The sequence below is a fragment of the Schistocerca serialis genome, chromosome 6, assembly GCF_023864345.2.
Source record: "Schistocerca serialis cubense isolate TAMUIC-IGC-003099 chromosome 6, iqSchSeri2.2, whole genome shotgun sequence".
NCBI lineage: Eukaryota > Metazoa > Arthropoda > Insecta > Orthoptera > Acrididae > Schistocerca > Schistocerca serialis.
Genome location: NC_064643.1, coordinates 604,465,713 through 604,478,808, shown reverse-complemented (window position 1 = coordinate 604,478,808; position 13,096 = coordinate 604,465,713).

Genomic DNA, 13,096 nt, shown 5'->3' with positions numbered 1-13,096 from the left:
ACAAAGTTTTCATTCCTTCATTATCTTTTGAAATGCACAGTGACACTGGTATACTGAAACTCCAGGGCCGGCCGGAGTGGCCGAGCGGTTCTAGGCTCTTCAGTCTGGAACCGTGCGACGGTTAAGGACGCAGGTTCGAATCCTGCCTCGGGCATGGATGTGTGTGATGTCCTTAGATTAGTTAGGTTTAAGTAGTTCTAAGTTATAGGGAACTGATGACCTCAGATGTTAAGTCCCATAGTGCTCAGAGCCATTTGAATTTTTGAAACTTCAGGATAGGCCTTATCAATTCATCCAGCTACAGTGCAAGATATCAGAGACTGAAGTAATGTACAAGCTACATTCTAATTCATTTACAGGATTATTCTCTTTGTTACATCCAGTAAACATACGCTCTTGTTTGTCTCCGTTAACAATTCGTCTGTGTAGAACACAGAACGTGACGGCACTTTTAAAGTCCACACCCAAGCCCCGAGTGGGACCCATTCCGGAGTTATATAATTTCTCGTTACGGTCTTCAGGATGACACAGTTGTTGTCTTATGACAACAATTGTAAAGCAAAACGCAGTTTTTATGTTAGTTAATGCATGTTGCGTCTCGTGAACTCTGAGGCCGTTAAGAATTGTTTAGCCATAAATATTTTAAAAAAAGTTTTATTTCAATGCCATCACCGGTTTCGGGCTATCTTGGCCATCTTCAGGTCGCTTGCTTTTCCAATTACATTAATATTTTCGTCAGCACCACCTCTGCTTCTCCAGCAATACGTTCCAGCGGGTGGACTGACGAAAAAATAAATGTAATTGGAAAAGCAAGCCGTCTGAAGATGGGCAAGATAGCCCGAAACAGGTTGTGGCATTAAAATAAGAATTTTTAAAGGTACTTGTGACTGGTTCTTCCCCAACAACACACAATTTGCGTTTACAATTTTTTAATATTTTCTTCGAATGGAAATGAGCAAAAAAGAGAAGATCTGAGGAAATGAATGTCTGTCGGAGCGTGAAGTAAGAAATAAGAGAAATGTGAGTGCAGCTGCGTATTTGGAAAGAACAGCGTAGTAAGTGCGCTGCTTTACGTTGCAGGTTTTACAGAGGCCAAGAACATGGTTAGTGAACTCGAACGATCACCTGTGGAAGCAATTAAATGTATGTTGCGATGTTAAAATAAAGTTCACCCATGAACCACGGATTTTGCCGAGGCCGGATGGCACGCCTCAGTGACACGGATAGATATACCGTAGGAATAATTACATCGGAGGAGTATCTGTGGAAAGGCCAGGCTAACATATGGTTCCTGAAAACGCTCAGCAGCCTTTTCGATAGTTGCAGGGGTTCAGTATTTTTGATTGACTGATCATGGTTAATAACATTAGTCAACTGGGCTTGCAAAGCTGGTACTGCAAACGGCTGAAAGCAAGGGGATACTACAGCCATTATTTTTCCCGCCCTTCAGCTCTGCCTTATGATTAAGTAATGGGTCCTGATGGATAAAATATTTCGGACGTAAAATAGTCCCCTTTTGGGATCTCCGCGCGGAAATACTCAAAGGATATCGTTATTATGAAAAGCAAAACTTGAATTTGCAAGAGTTGTAGTGTGCAGTGCAGGATTATCAATACAAAATCAAATACTGATAATGCAGGAACTGGTCTAATAAATATATATTGTAAAAGTAAGTGCACAATGTGCGTGCCGCTGTTCCGGTACGATCAAGTGAGTTATATGGTGCGTTAACCCTCTATATTCCATCCATGAAGAAGTTTCGCGTTTTTACCGGAGGACGTGCTTTTAAAGATATAAGGGCTGGGAAGTTTCGCCCTCGAGAAATTCCTAGAACATTTGAGAACATTCGAGAACATTCCACAACATTCGAGAATATTCTAGAGCATTCGACAACATGCCAGAATGTCCCGGAACGTTCCACAATGTTCTGGGATGTTCTGGAATAGTCTGGAGCAATCGCAAAGGTTCCAGAAAGTTCGGGAAAATTCCGGAACATCCGAGATGAATGTGGAACATTCCAGAAGACTCTCGAATTTTGTGGAATGTTCTATAACATTGAGGACTATTCGAAGCCTTTGTGGTATGTTCTGGAATTCGCCACTGGTGTGGCTACTCATTGGCAGGGGTATATAAAGCAAGACCCGTCGTCGGTTCGTACGTCAGTTTATTATCAGTGACGAAGAGAGGAACCGAAAAAGTAGTGCAGTGATTGAATAAAACCAAAAAGTGAAGAGTGAGAAGTCAAAGTGATAGTGTGAAAACTGTGTAAAGTGTACTTAGTGTATTTGTTAATAAAAAGTTGATTTGATTTATATTTTAGACGACGCCCAAACTTAAAAGGGGAGGAAATCTTGCCAGTTCTAAAGCAAAACGGCGAAAACAAAAAGAACAGCGAATAAACGAAACATACGAAGAGCGCGAAGCACGTTTAAGTTCCCAACGAACGACAATGAGAACCGTGGGAAGCAGAGAAACCGAAGAACAACGAAATGAAGAATCAAGGATTGCGACAGAATCTTATAATAAAAGACTGTGAAGTCAAGCCAGCCATGAAAATATTACCCTACGAGAAGTGCGGACGAGGACAATTATGTAGTACTACCTGACAAATGAAGCACTCCACTGCGACCCGACGAGAGAATATAAAGAACACTTCCTGTAAAATATAAAAGCACACAACGCCTGCTTCCAAATGACTTCTTTCGGAGTCACTTAGATCAACAATAACAAAGATGAAATCGATTATGTTTTTTCCACCGAAGGAGGAGCCTATCACAACGTGGGATCATTATTACCACTATCCAACGAAGACTACAAATTTCTGCAACTATATTTAGTCGGAAGTGTGAAAACAGAAACTAAACAAATATGCACAAATATCAGTAGTAGTCCAAGACGTACAGAGGATCTTACGCAAATACAGTCAACTGATTCACATATTCGAAACAGCACTAGACCGAATAATTTCCGACGACTGTAAAGTTATAATTCGAGCCGACAAAAGACCACCTGGAGAACACGAACGTCGATTTAATATACATAAGATAAACGAAGTCACCATAGTAACTGTGGATCAAAATACAATCCGTGACATATTTGTACAACGGAGAAGAGAAGGACTACAATGCATTGCAGAGACACACAGTTCATATGGTGCCCTCCAATATCCATTAATATTTCTGCACGGAGAGGATTGATATAATTTTAAGGTGAAACAAATCCAACCTGAAACAGGTGCAGAAACAAACAAAAAAGTCACTTCCAAGGAGTTTTATGCTTACTGATTATTGATCAGAGACAATGAAACAAACAATCGCTTTCTCATCATTCGCCGTTTATTCCAACAATTCCTGGTATATATATATGCTAAAATAGAAGGGGAACAGATACTTTATGTAAGACTGAATCAGAAGGAACTACACACGGAAGAACACATCCACTTTCGAGACCCAATCGTAAATGACGGAAACATTGACGACATTGGAACAAAGGTAATCTTACCCTCATCACACACAGGAAGTCCGAGACACATGCACGAATACACTCAAGATGCCCTGATCTACATAGGAAAAAGTGGACGAGCTGACTTCTTCATAACATTCATGTGCAGCACGTCGTGGCCAGAAATCAAAGAACAACTAAGATAAGGACAAGCCCCCATGCATTGACACAACAAAAACAAATGAGATTTATTGAAGTCATCACAAAGTGCCGCATCTTTGGAACCGTTAGATACTGGATGCACTCAATCGAATGGCAAAAACGAGGACTGCCTCACTCACACAATCTCATATCGCTACATGACAGAATTCATCCCAAGGATATCGACAAAATCATCCAAGCTGAATTTCCCAGTTCGCAAGAAGATCCGGAACTGTACAACACAGCAGTGAAAAACATTATTCATGGACCATGCGAGCCATTAAATTCCTAATTTAGCCTGCATGAGTAATGGAAAATGTACAAGAAAGTACCCAAAATCATACGTGGACGTCACACCAACCGGAGTTGATGGCTATCCCAAATACAGAAGAAGAGCGCCAAAAAACGGAGGATTCACAGCAAAAATACGAATTCGAGGCTGCGACTAATTGGAAGTACATAATCAATGGGTAGTACAATATAACACACTATTTTCCAAAATGTTCCAAGCACACATAACCGTAGAATACTGCAATTCAGTGAAATCCATCAAATATGTCTGTAAGTATGTGAGCAAAGGTAGTGACAAGGCAGTATTTCAAATAGCCAAAAACAGTGGACAACAAAACAGAAACGACGAGGTCGTCATGTACCAAATAGGAAGATGCATCAACAGTAACGTAGCCGCGGGCGGATTTTCGGTTTTCCCAAACACGAACGCGAAAGAACTGTACAACATCCAGCAGAACATTTGGGGAATGGACGAAGAGTTTACTTCACAAAAGACACCGCCGGAAAAACTCCAAGAAAACCACATCAAAACAAAACATTAACAGCTTTTTACCAACTATGTCAAACGGGTCTATTCGCGAAAACATTACTGTATGTCGACGTCCTCACGTGGAACGCAGCAAGAAAACTCTTTCAACGACGAAAACAAGGAATTCCAGTAGAATGTCACCCAGGAATCATGAAAACCGGCGCACAAGGCCGATAGCACAGTATATCCGAACAACGCTGAATGTTTCTATCTCCGGATGTTACTACACGAAATAAGGGGACGAACAAGTTTCACAGTCCTCAAGGCCGTTACCTATGCGAGACGTACAGAGAAGCATGCCAATGCTTCCAGTGCTTAGGACTAAGCCACACTCACAGCTTCATGCGAACAAATGAGAGACTTATTCGCCATAATTCTAACGACATGTTACCCATCGAATCCAAAACAGCTACGGAACTGTTTCAAAGACAGTGTGATTGGCGATGTACTGTACCAAACCCGACAAGCCCATCCTGAACTGACCATCGAATTCAACGACGACATTTTCAATGAAACGCTCCTTCGCCTAGAAAACGAATTTTTAGCAATAAACAACCAGACCTCAGTACAACTTGGGATGCAAGCACCTGAAAAGAAGCTATCAGCGTGCTAAACTTCGAAATTACAAAGGAAAAAAAAGCTACAGCACCAACGGACTACTTCAGTACATTGCTCACAACAAACTGCTCCTCAGTGGCAATCAAAAGGATATTTACAACGTTATCATGGACCGGATCGCCAACATTGGCGGAATTATTTAGCTGGACGCTCCAGGCGGCACTGGGAAAACGTTTCTAATAAATCTATTGCTGGCCGAAATACGTGCTAAACAACACATCGCACTTTCACTGGCATCATCCCATACTGCAGCCACATTTATGCAAGGAGAACGAACTGCCCATTCGTCCCAACACCTACCGTTGAATACAGCTGAAGAACGATTCTCGGTAGGGAAAATCTCAAGAGCATCTGTAAGGAGTGAACTTCTAATGGAAGCTGAAATTATCTTCTGAAACGAGTGCACATTGACACATAAAAAATCCCTTGAAACCATGGACAGAACATTAGAAGACTTGCGAGGAAACCCTGAAGTGGTGGGAGGGGCTCTACTGATACTATTAGGAGATTTTTAAACAAAGACTTCCAGTTATCCCCTAGTCAGCACCAGCATACGAGATCGATGCACGCTTTAAAAAATTGCATGTGTGGCCACACATACAAATACTGCGACTAACAAAAAATATGAGAGCTGAACTATCGAAAGAGGAAACAATAGCACATTTTGCTCAACAACTTTTACAAACAGGCGCTGGCACATATTGTACTGACCAGGCGACTGGCCTCGTAAAACTCAACAATGATTTCTGCAACATAGCCATTGCTGAAAACGAATCATCGACCAAATTTACCCAAAGATGTTCACAACCACACCAACCTGGATTGCCTTTTTGAAAGGGCTATTTTGGCAACTAAAACTATAATTGTCGACGATATCAACTTTAATATTCGAAAGAAAATACCCAGTGAAGAGAGAATATACAAATTGATCGAAGGATGGTAAATGTTGAAGAAAGTGTGAACTTCCCTACAGAATTTATAAAGTCTTTGCAAGTACCAGTGAGAGGCACCCACATGCCTTGCTCATACTGTGGCATCAAGCAGTCAGGCCTGCAAGATGAGTGGTCTGCCAAGCGAGTGGATTCATTCTTATTTATCGAGTAACATGAACTCCCGTACTCACAATTAAGTTACAAATTATCCTCCTGTATGAATAATACGCAACGGAAACACGCATCTGACTATCAGTAATTTACAGAACTCTGACTGTTCACTACGCACTGGCAATACCACATTTTCTTTCCTTTTTATTTAACGGCTTTTATCAACACGTGGCCATCGCACTGAATATGAGTGGCGCACACACTATAAATACTGGATATCATGACAACATACAATTCGAAGGAAAAGGCCACCAATCTTTTTCTTTTCACTATCTTATTTATTCCGATAAATTCTATAACCTAAACACACAAATTCTATAACCTACAACAATAACACATGAGAAATTCCGCCCAGTGGGCATGGCTTTACATTGGTGAATCTCTCTCTTATGGTCTCGTAATTATTTAACGCTACAGTGCACTTTATGGATAGGATGGTGGATCTTTTATTATTTCTCACACTGCGACTTTCACAATCATCATCACGAAACTTTCCTCCAGACCGAGCAGTACAAAAGGAACACTCATATCCCCACTAATATTTTGAAACTACCTCGCTACTCTCCCATGCAAACCACACATACCCAAATTACATGACATACACCACACTACAATATGAAATACTACACAGAGAATAGTCACAACATTATCACTTTCAGCTTTCCCACTTCAATTAATATTTATCCCAGTTTCACACGACACTGCCCCACTTCGTAATTCTACTTTCCTACTATGAACTCTGGAGATATATGCACGTCTTCCTGTGCAATGCAAGCCAAGTGGCGTTGCTGGATAGACGGCCGACTCACCTTGCTTCTCTCTCAGAGTTTGAATCTACCGTCACACGGAATCACATCACGCAAAGTAATATTAAGAACGTATTCATCACACACGCGAGTCCTCAACTGATACCATGGACGAGTACTTCTCTTTATCTTTTGTCTCATACACAGTTTGAGACTCACACAGTACTCACCACGTGGAAGTACTCGTCTCTAATTTCAAGTCCTGCACACGCCATTTCTCAAATATTTCAACTTATGGTACACACGCTATTTCTTAAATATTTCAACTTATTGTACACACGCTAGTAATTCAGCTTAACTTAAGCACTCGGAAGTATTTCAACTTATTGCTACACGTGGTTTCATTGTGACCGTTGGTCACTTCCGAAGATTACTACGATCCCATCAATAGTACCTGCCTGACATTTAATTCTCCAAACAAAAGTTCCTGAAATAGAGAAATTATTATTTCAAACTATTCTTAAATATTCCACATGCATACCATGTCTCCACTCTTTTGCCTTTACGGAGCACAACTAAGACAGGTCTTAACAGCACAAGATCCAGCGGCAGAGTGCTGAAACATGGCCGTTCTTGAGGTCCTCTCGCACCTCTGCTGAAGTGGGGGAGCACCTTGCTACCGTATTGGTCAGCCACATTTCAGGCGCTCGAAGCTCAGGTAAATTTCATCTCTTTGGTCCCACCAAAGGTGGCCCAAAGGATCGTCTCAAAGATGATCATATATTCACATTCACTATCTGTGGTTAGCAGACGACCATACATTCATTCATTTCACAGATCTCACCAAACTGGATGTAGGGATTTACTTTGTGGGAGTGAACATGTGATCAATTAAATAAATAAATTGTCATTCTTTCCCACACTGGTATCCGGCTTCGCTGTATTAATTGAAATTGAGTTATTTTACAAAAAAAAAAAAAAATGTGTTGTTCTGACAAAAATAATGAAGTATGTTGTACCTATTTTCAATGTCGGGCGGTACTGTACCCTTTCACCAGGAACGCTATTACACTGTCTTTGACTTGAAATTGGAACTCCAATCATAAATCTCAACTCACCAAAACTGCATAATGGAACAAGATTGATCGTCAAACATCTATCGAATAATATAATCGAAGCCGAACTTTTGACTGGAAAGTACGAAGGACACACACTGTTTACCTCAGAATACCACTGATCTCTACTGACCTGCCATTCCAATTTAAAAGACTGCAATATCCAATCAAACTAGTCTACAATTTTACAATTAACAAAGCACAAGGACAAACTTTAAAATATTGCGGCATCAACCTGAAAATTCGAAAAATTTGTACATGTATAGCCTGAATAATAAAACGAAAAATGTTAATAATTATGAAAAATCCTCCTCAAATGCACAAACTACCTGGTGTTTACCTAGGTTTCAGCGTGGGTAACCACGCCTTCTTCAGAACTAAATATAAAACAGCTTGCCTAAACAGGCATAGTCAAAAGCTAAAATCAACACCTACAGCGGCAAGACCGCATAAAATTTTTTTAACAAATACAGGATACGTTTGTATCGTGTATTTGTAAAAAAAAAAAAAATATGGGGTCTTGCCGCTGTAGGTGTTGATTTTAGACTTTGACTATGTCTATTTAGGCAAGCAGTTTTATATTTAGTTCTGAAGAAGGCGTGGTTACCCACGCTGAAACCTAGGTAAACACCAGGTAGTTTGTGCAATAGAGGCGGATTTTCATAATTATTTCGATACTTACGATTGCTGACGCGCTGCAGTGCTGAAAGTTCCAAAAATGTTGTTTATAAACAAGTATTGTAAATGGTTAGAATATGCTTTCAATAATTTTTTTACATCTTATACTTCAACAAGTATTGTAATCACTTAGAATGTGTTTTCAATAGTTTATTTACCTTGTATACTTTAAAGTTTAGCCTTTTATTCCAACTACCACACAATCTCATATCAACCCCCTGAGCAGAGCCGAGAACACTAGCTAGTAACTAATAATAAAATCAGGATGGAGGTAAGTTTCTATGAACAGTGTACTCCACGCATTATCTTAGCCAAGATAGACACTAAGCCAACACCAACCACAATAGTAGAAGTTTGTATGGTAAATAGCTCTGCGGATTGAAAGACTGGAGTATGAGGTAACCAAATTTTTGAGTTAATTAAGGGAGACGTAAATTTAATTGCGATAGGGGACAGAAATCATCACTGACACTTCCTTTGAAAATCATAAAAGGAGGTTGTATACATGGAGAAGACCTGGAGACAATCAAAGTTTCAAACAGATTACATCTAAGATTCCAAAACCATATCTTAAATTACAAAACATATCCAGGGTCAGATGTAGACTTAGACTACAATTTATTGGTTGTCAGCTTATTCCCCACAACTTCATTTGCATATCACTTTGACATACATTGAACACACCCCCTTCTCTCCATTCTCTCTCTCTCTTCATTTCCTCCTCCCCCTCTCTTTGTCTATTTCTTCCACCCCCTCTCTCTGACAATATCTTCTTCCTCCCTCCCTCTGGCCATATCCTCCACTCCATTTCCCTTTCTACTCTGCCTTTCCGTCTTCTTTTCCACCTGCCCAGCACCTCTCTACACCTTCCACATGACTCATGTATCTATCCCTCTTCCCCTCTCCCTGTCCATTTCCTCCTCCCCTGTCTGTGCCCTTGTCTATCCATCTCAACCTCTTTCCACCCATGCCCAACAGCACTTTTAGTCGCTGAAGTGCAATTCAGTAAAGCAGGGCAATACTTTTCCCACAACGTGCCTGTCAGTCAGGCAGGCTAGACATCAGGGGCTCGAAAATCATTTATTTACCTCTGACATAAGACCATCATAAAAAGCAGGTTGATAAAGCAGACCACTAGTACCCCAACACAACGCAATTGTCACATAGGATGGCCTATATGTCATGGCCCAGAAAAAAGTCTTCTGCCACTGACCCCCTATCATGTAGACTGGCCTGCAAAGCAAGTTGATTTGGCAGGCCGACACTGTTCCCATACAGCACGCCTCTCATGTAGGGCAGTCTATGTGCTAGGGGCTGAAAAACCATACACACATTCCTCCCCTTATCGCCACTCCTGTTGGAGCTAGGAGGTTATAAGACCACAATGCTGATACTTGTGAGGCCTTCTCTTTCTGTGCCAAATTTGTCTGAAATCGATCCAAAGGTTTGGGAGGAGGTCCATCACATACATATACACATACAGTCTGCCTTTTATGTATGAGAGATTAACTGCAGACTAAAACTGAAGAAATTGGCGAAAGGCAGGAAATTCAGGAATGGGACGCAGAACTAAATGTTTTTGAGAGTTTCAGAAGGAGCATTAGGTAAGATTCTACTGAAACAGGTGAAAGGAATGCAACAGAAGAGGAAGGGATGGCTGTGAGTGATTAAATAGGGAATGCAGCACAGGATCAAATAGGTAGAAAAACAATCCCTAGTGGAAACCCTTGGTCAATGCAGGAGATACCGCATTTAACTGACAAAAGGAGAAAACATAAACATGCAGCAAGTGAAGCAGGTAGACGTTAACAAACTTTTAAAAATTAGATTTACAAAAAATGCAAAAGGACTGAACATGAGTAGCCAGAGGTGATACGCAAGTCTGGGACGCATGCATAAGCAGGGGAAAGACAGAAGCCACTGATAAAGAAAATTAAAGAGCTGGTTGGAGAAAAGAGAAGCAGTTATATGAATATCAAGATTTCAGATGGTAAGCTAGTACTACACAAAGAAAGGAAAACTGAAAGGTGAAAGGAATGTACAGAGGGACTGTACAAGGCAAGTGAAATTGTACACAATAGTATATGAGGCAGAGGAAGAAGATGAAGATGAGATGAGAGATATGATAACGTGAGAAGAATTTGATAGATCAGTGAATGACATACGTAGAAACAAGGCACCTAGAACAGATAACACTCCCTCAGAAATATTGCGATCCTGGGGAGAGTCAGCCATGACAGAACTATTTCAGCTGGTGTGCAAGGTGTGAGGCAGGCGAAATACCCTCATGCTTCAAGAGGAATTTAATGGCAGTGAGGTGGTGACAGGTGTGAATATCTTCTAACTACCAGTTGAATAAATCATCGCTGCATTGACACGAATTACTTACATAAGAGTGGAAGAAACTAGTAGAAGCCAACCTCAGGGAAGATGAATTTGGGTTACGGAGGAATGCAGGAACACGTGAGGCAATACGATCCAACTACTTATCTAAGAAGATACGTTAAAGAGAGACAAACCTACGCTTATAACATTTGTAGATTTAGAGAAAGTATTCGACAATACTGACTGGAATACACGCTTTCAGATTCTAAAGGTGGCAGGGATAAAATAGAAGGAGCTAAAAACTATTTACGGCTTGTCCAGAAACGCAAGAGATTAAGGATACGAAAAGGAAGTAGTGGTTGAGGTGGGAGTAAGAGAGTTTTGCATCCTATCCCAGATAAACGTCTGTACATTGAGTAAGCAGTAAATGAAGTCAAGTAGAAATTTGGAAGACGAATGAAGTTGAGCTAGAAGAAATAAAGACTTTGAAATGACAATGTAATTGTTTCAGAGATGGCAAAGGACTTGGAAGAGGGGTTGAACGGAATGGACAGCATTTTGACAGAAGGCTATAGGATCAATCAATAAAAGTAAAACGGTGATGGAATAGCAGGTGATGCTGAAGGAATTAGTTTTGAATTGAGGAGCTAAAAATAGTAGAGTCTTTTTGCTTTTTGGCAACAAAATAATTGTTGATGGTCGAAGTAGAGAGAATATAAAATGTGAACTGACTATTACACGAAAAGTATTTTTTTAGTAGAGAGATCTATTAACACATCATATTAATTTAAGTGTTAGGAAGTCTCTTCTGAAGGTATTTGTCTAGAGTGTTATCTTGTATGTTAGTGAAATGTGGACAGTTAACAGGTTGGACAAGAAGATAATAGAGACGAGGTACTGGCAGAAGTAAAGCTGTGAGTACCGGGCGTGAGTCGTGCTTCGGTAGCTCAGTGGTAGAGCACTTGCCCGCGAAAGGCAAAGGTCCCGAGTTCGAGTCTCGGTCGGGCACACAGTTTTAATCTGCCAGGAAGTTTCAAGATAATAGAAGGTTTTGGTGCTACAGAAGGATGCTGAGCATGAAATAGGTTGATGGAATAACAAATTAGGAGGTTCTCGCTCGAATTGGGGCAAAAAGAAATTTATGTCAGATTGACTAAGAGAAGGATCAGGTGCGAGCACGCGTCCTGAAGCATGAAGGAATCGTCAATTTGGTAATGGAGGGAAATGTGGGAGGTGCAAGTTGTAGAAGGAGACTAATAGATGAATACAGTAAGCAAATGGTTAAAGTAGTTATTATGAGATAAAGAGGTTTTCAAAGGATAGAGTGAAGACTACAATGAAAACTGAAGTAGGAAGATGCAAGGCAGAGATATAAGTGACGCGTTCGGAAGCGACCGGAGATGCAAAAGGAAGAGACACAGGACGCGCAGTGCCGGCCCTGACCACAGTGACTGATACCAGAACTAGGTCAGGAATGCGATGCAACGGTGAAGCAACGCCTGTCACAGTTGCGGGCCATCGCTGTCTCGACTCTGGCTGACAACGGTACCCAAGGTCTCGACCATCGGAGCCGCCTATTTTGGTATGCCTGGTTGTTTACCAGAGTACTGAGTCATTCACTTACTCTCACTGTCTTACAAGTAACCCCTTAAGGGTGATTTCGCAAAAGACCAATGATGTTTACGGCATTCGATGCCCCAAGTATTGTCAAAAAAAAGTTCAAATGGCTCTGAGATCTATGGGACGTAACATCTGAGGTCATCAGTGCCCTAGAACTTATAATTGCTTAAACCTAACTAACCTAAGGACATCACACACATCCATGCCAAGGCAGGATTCGAACCTGCGACTGTAGCAGTCACGCAGTTCCGGCATGAAGCGCCTAGAACAGCTCGGTCACAGTGGCCGGCTTATTGTCCAACATTCAACCACAATAGTGGCTGGTAACGGCCGTGTCTAGAGGAACAAAATGGTGAGCACACCATGAGGCTATGGCGCATGGTGAGCTGCTTAGTTGGCGGGTAACCCACAATATTGCTACAGTGCTAA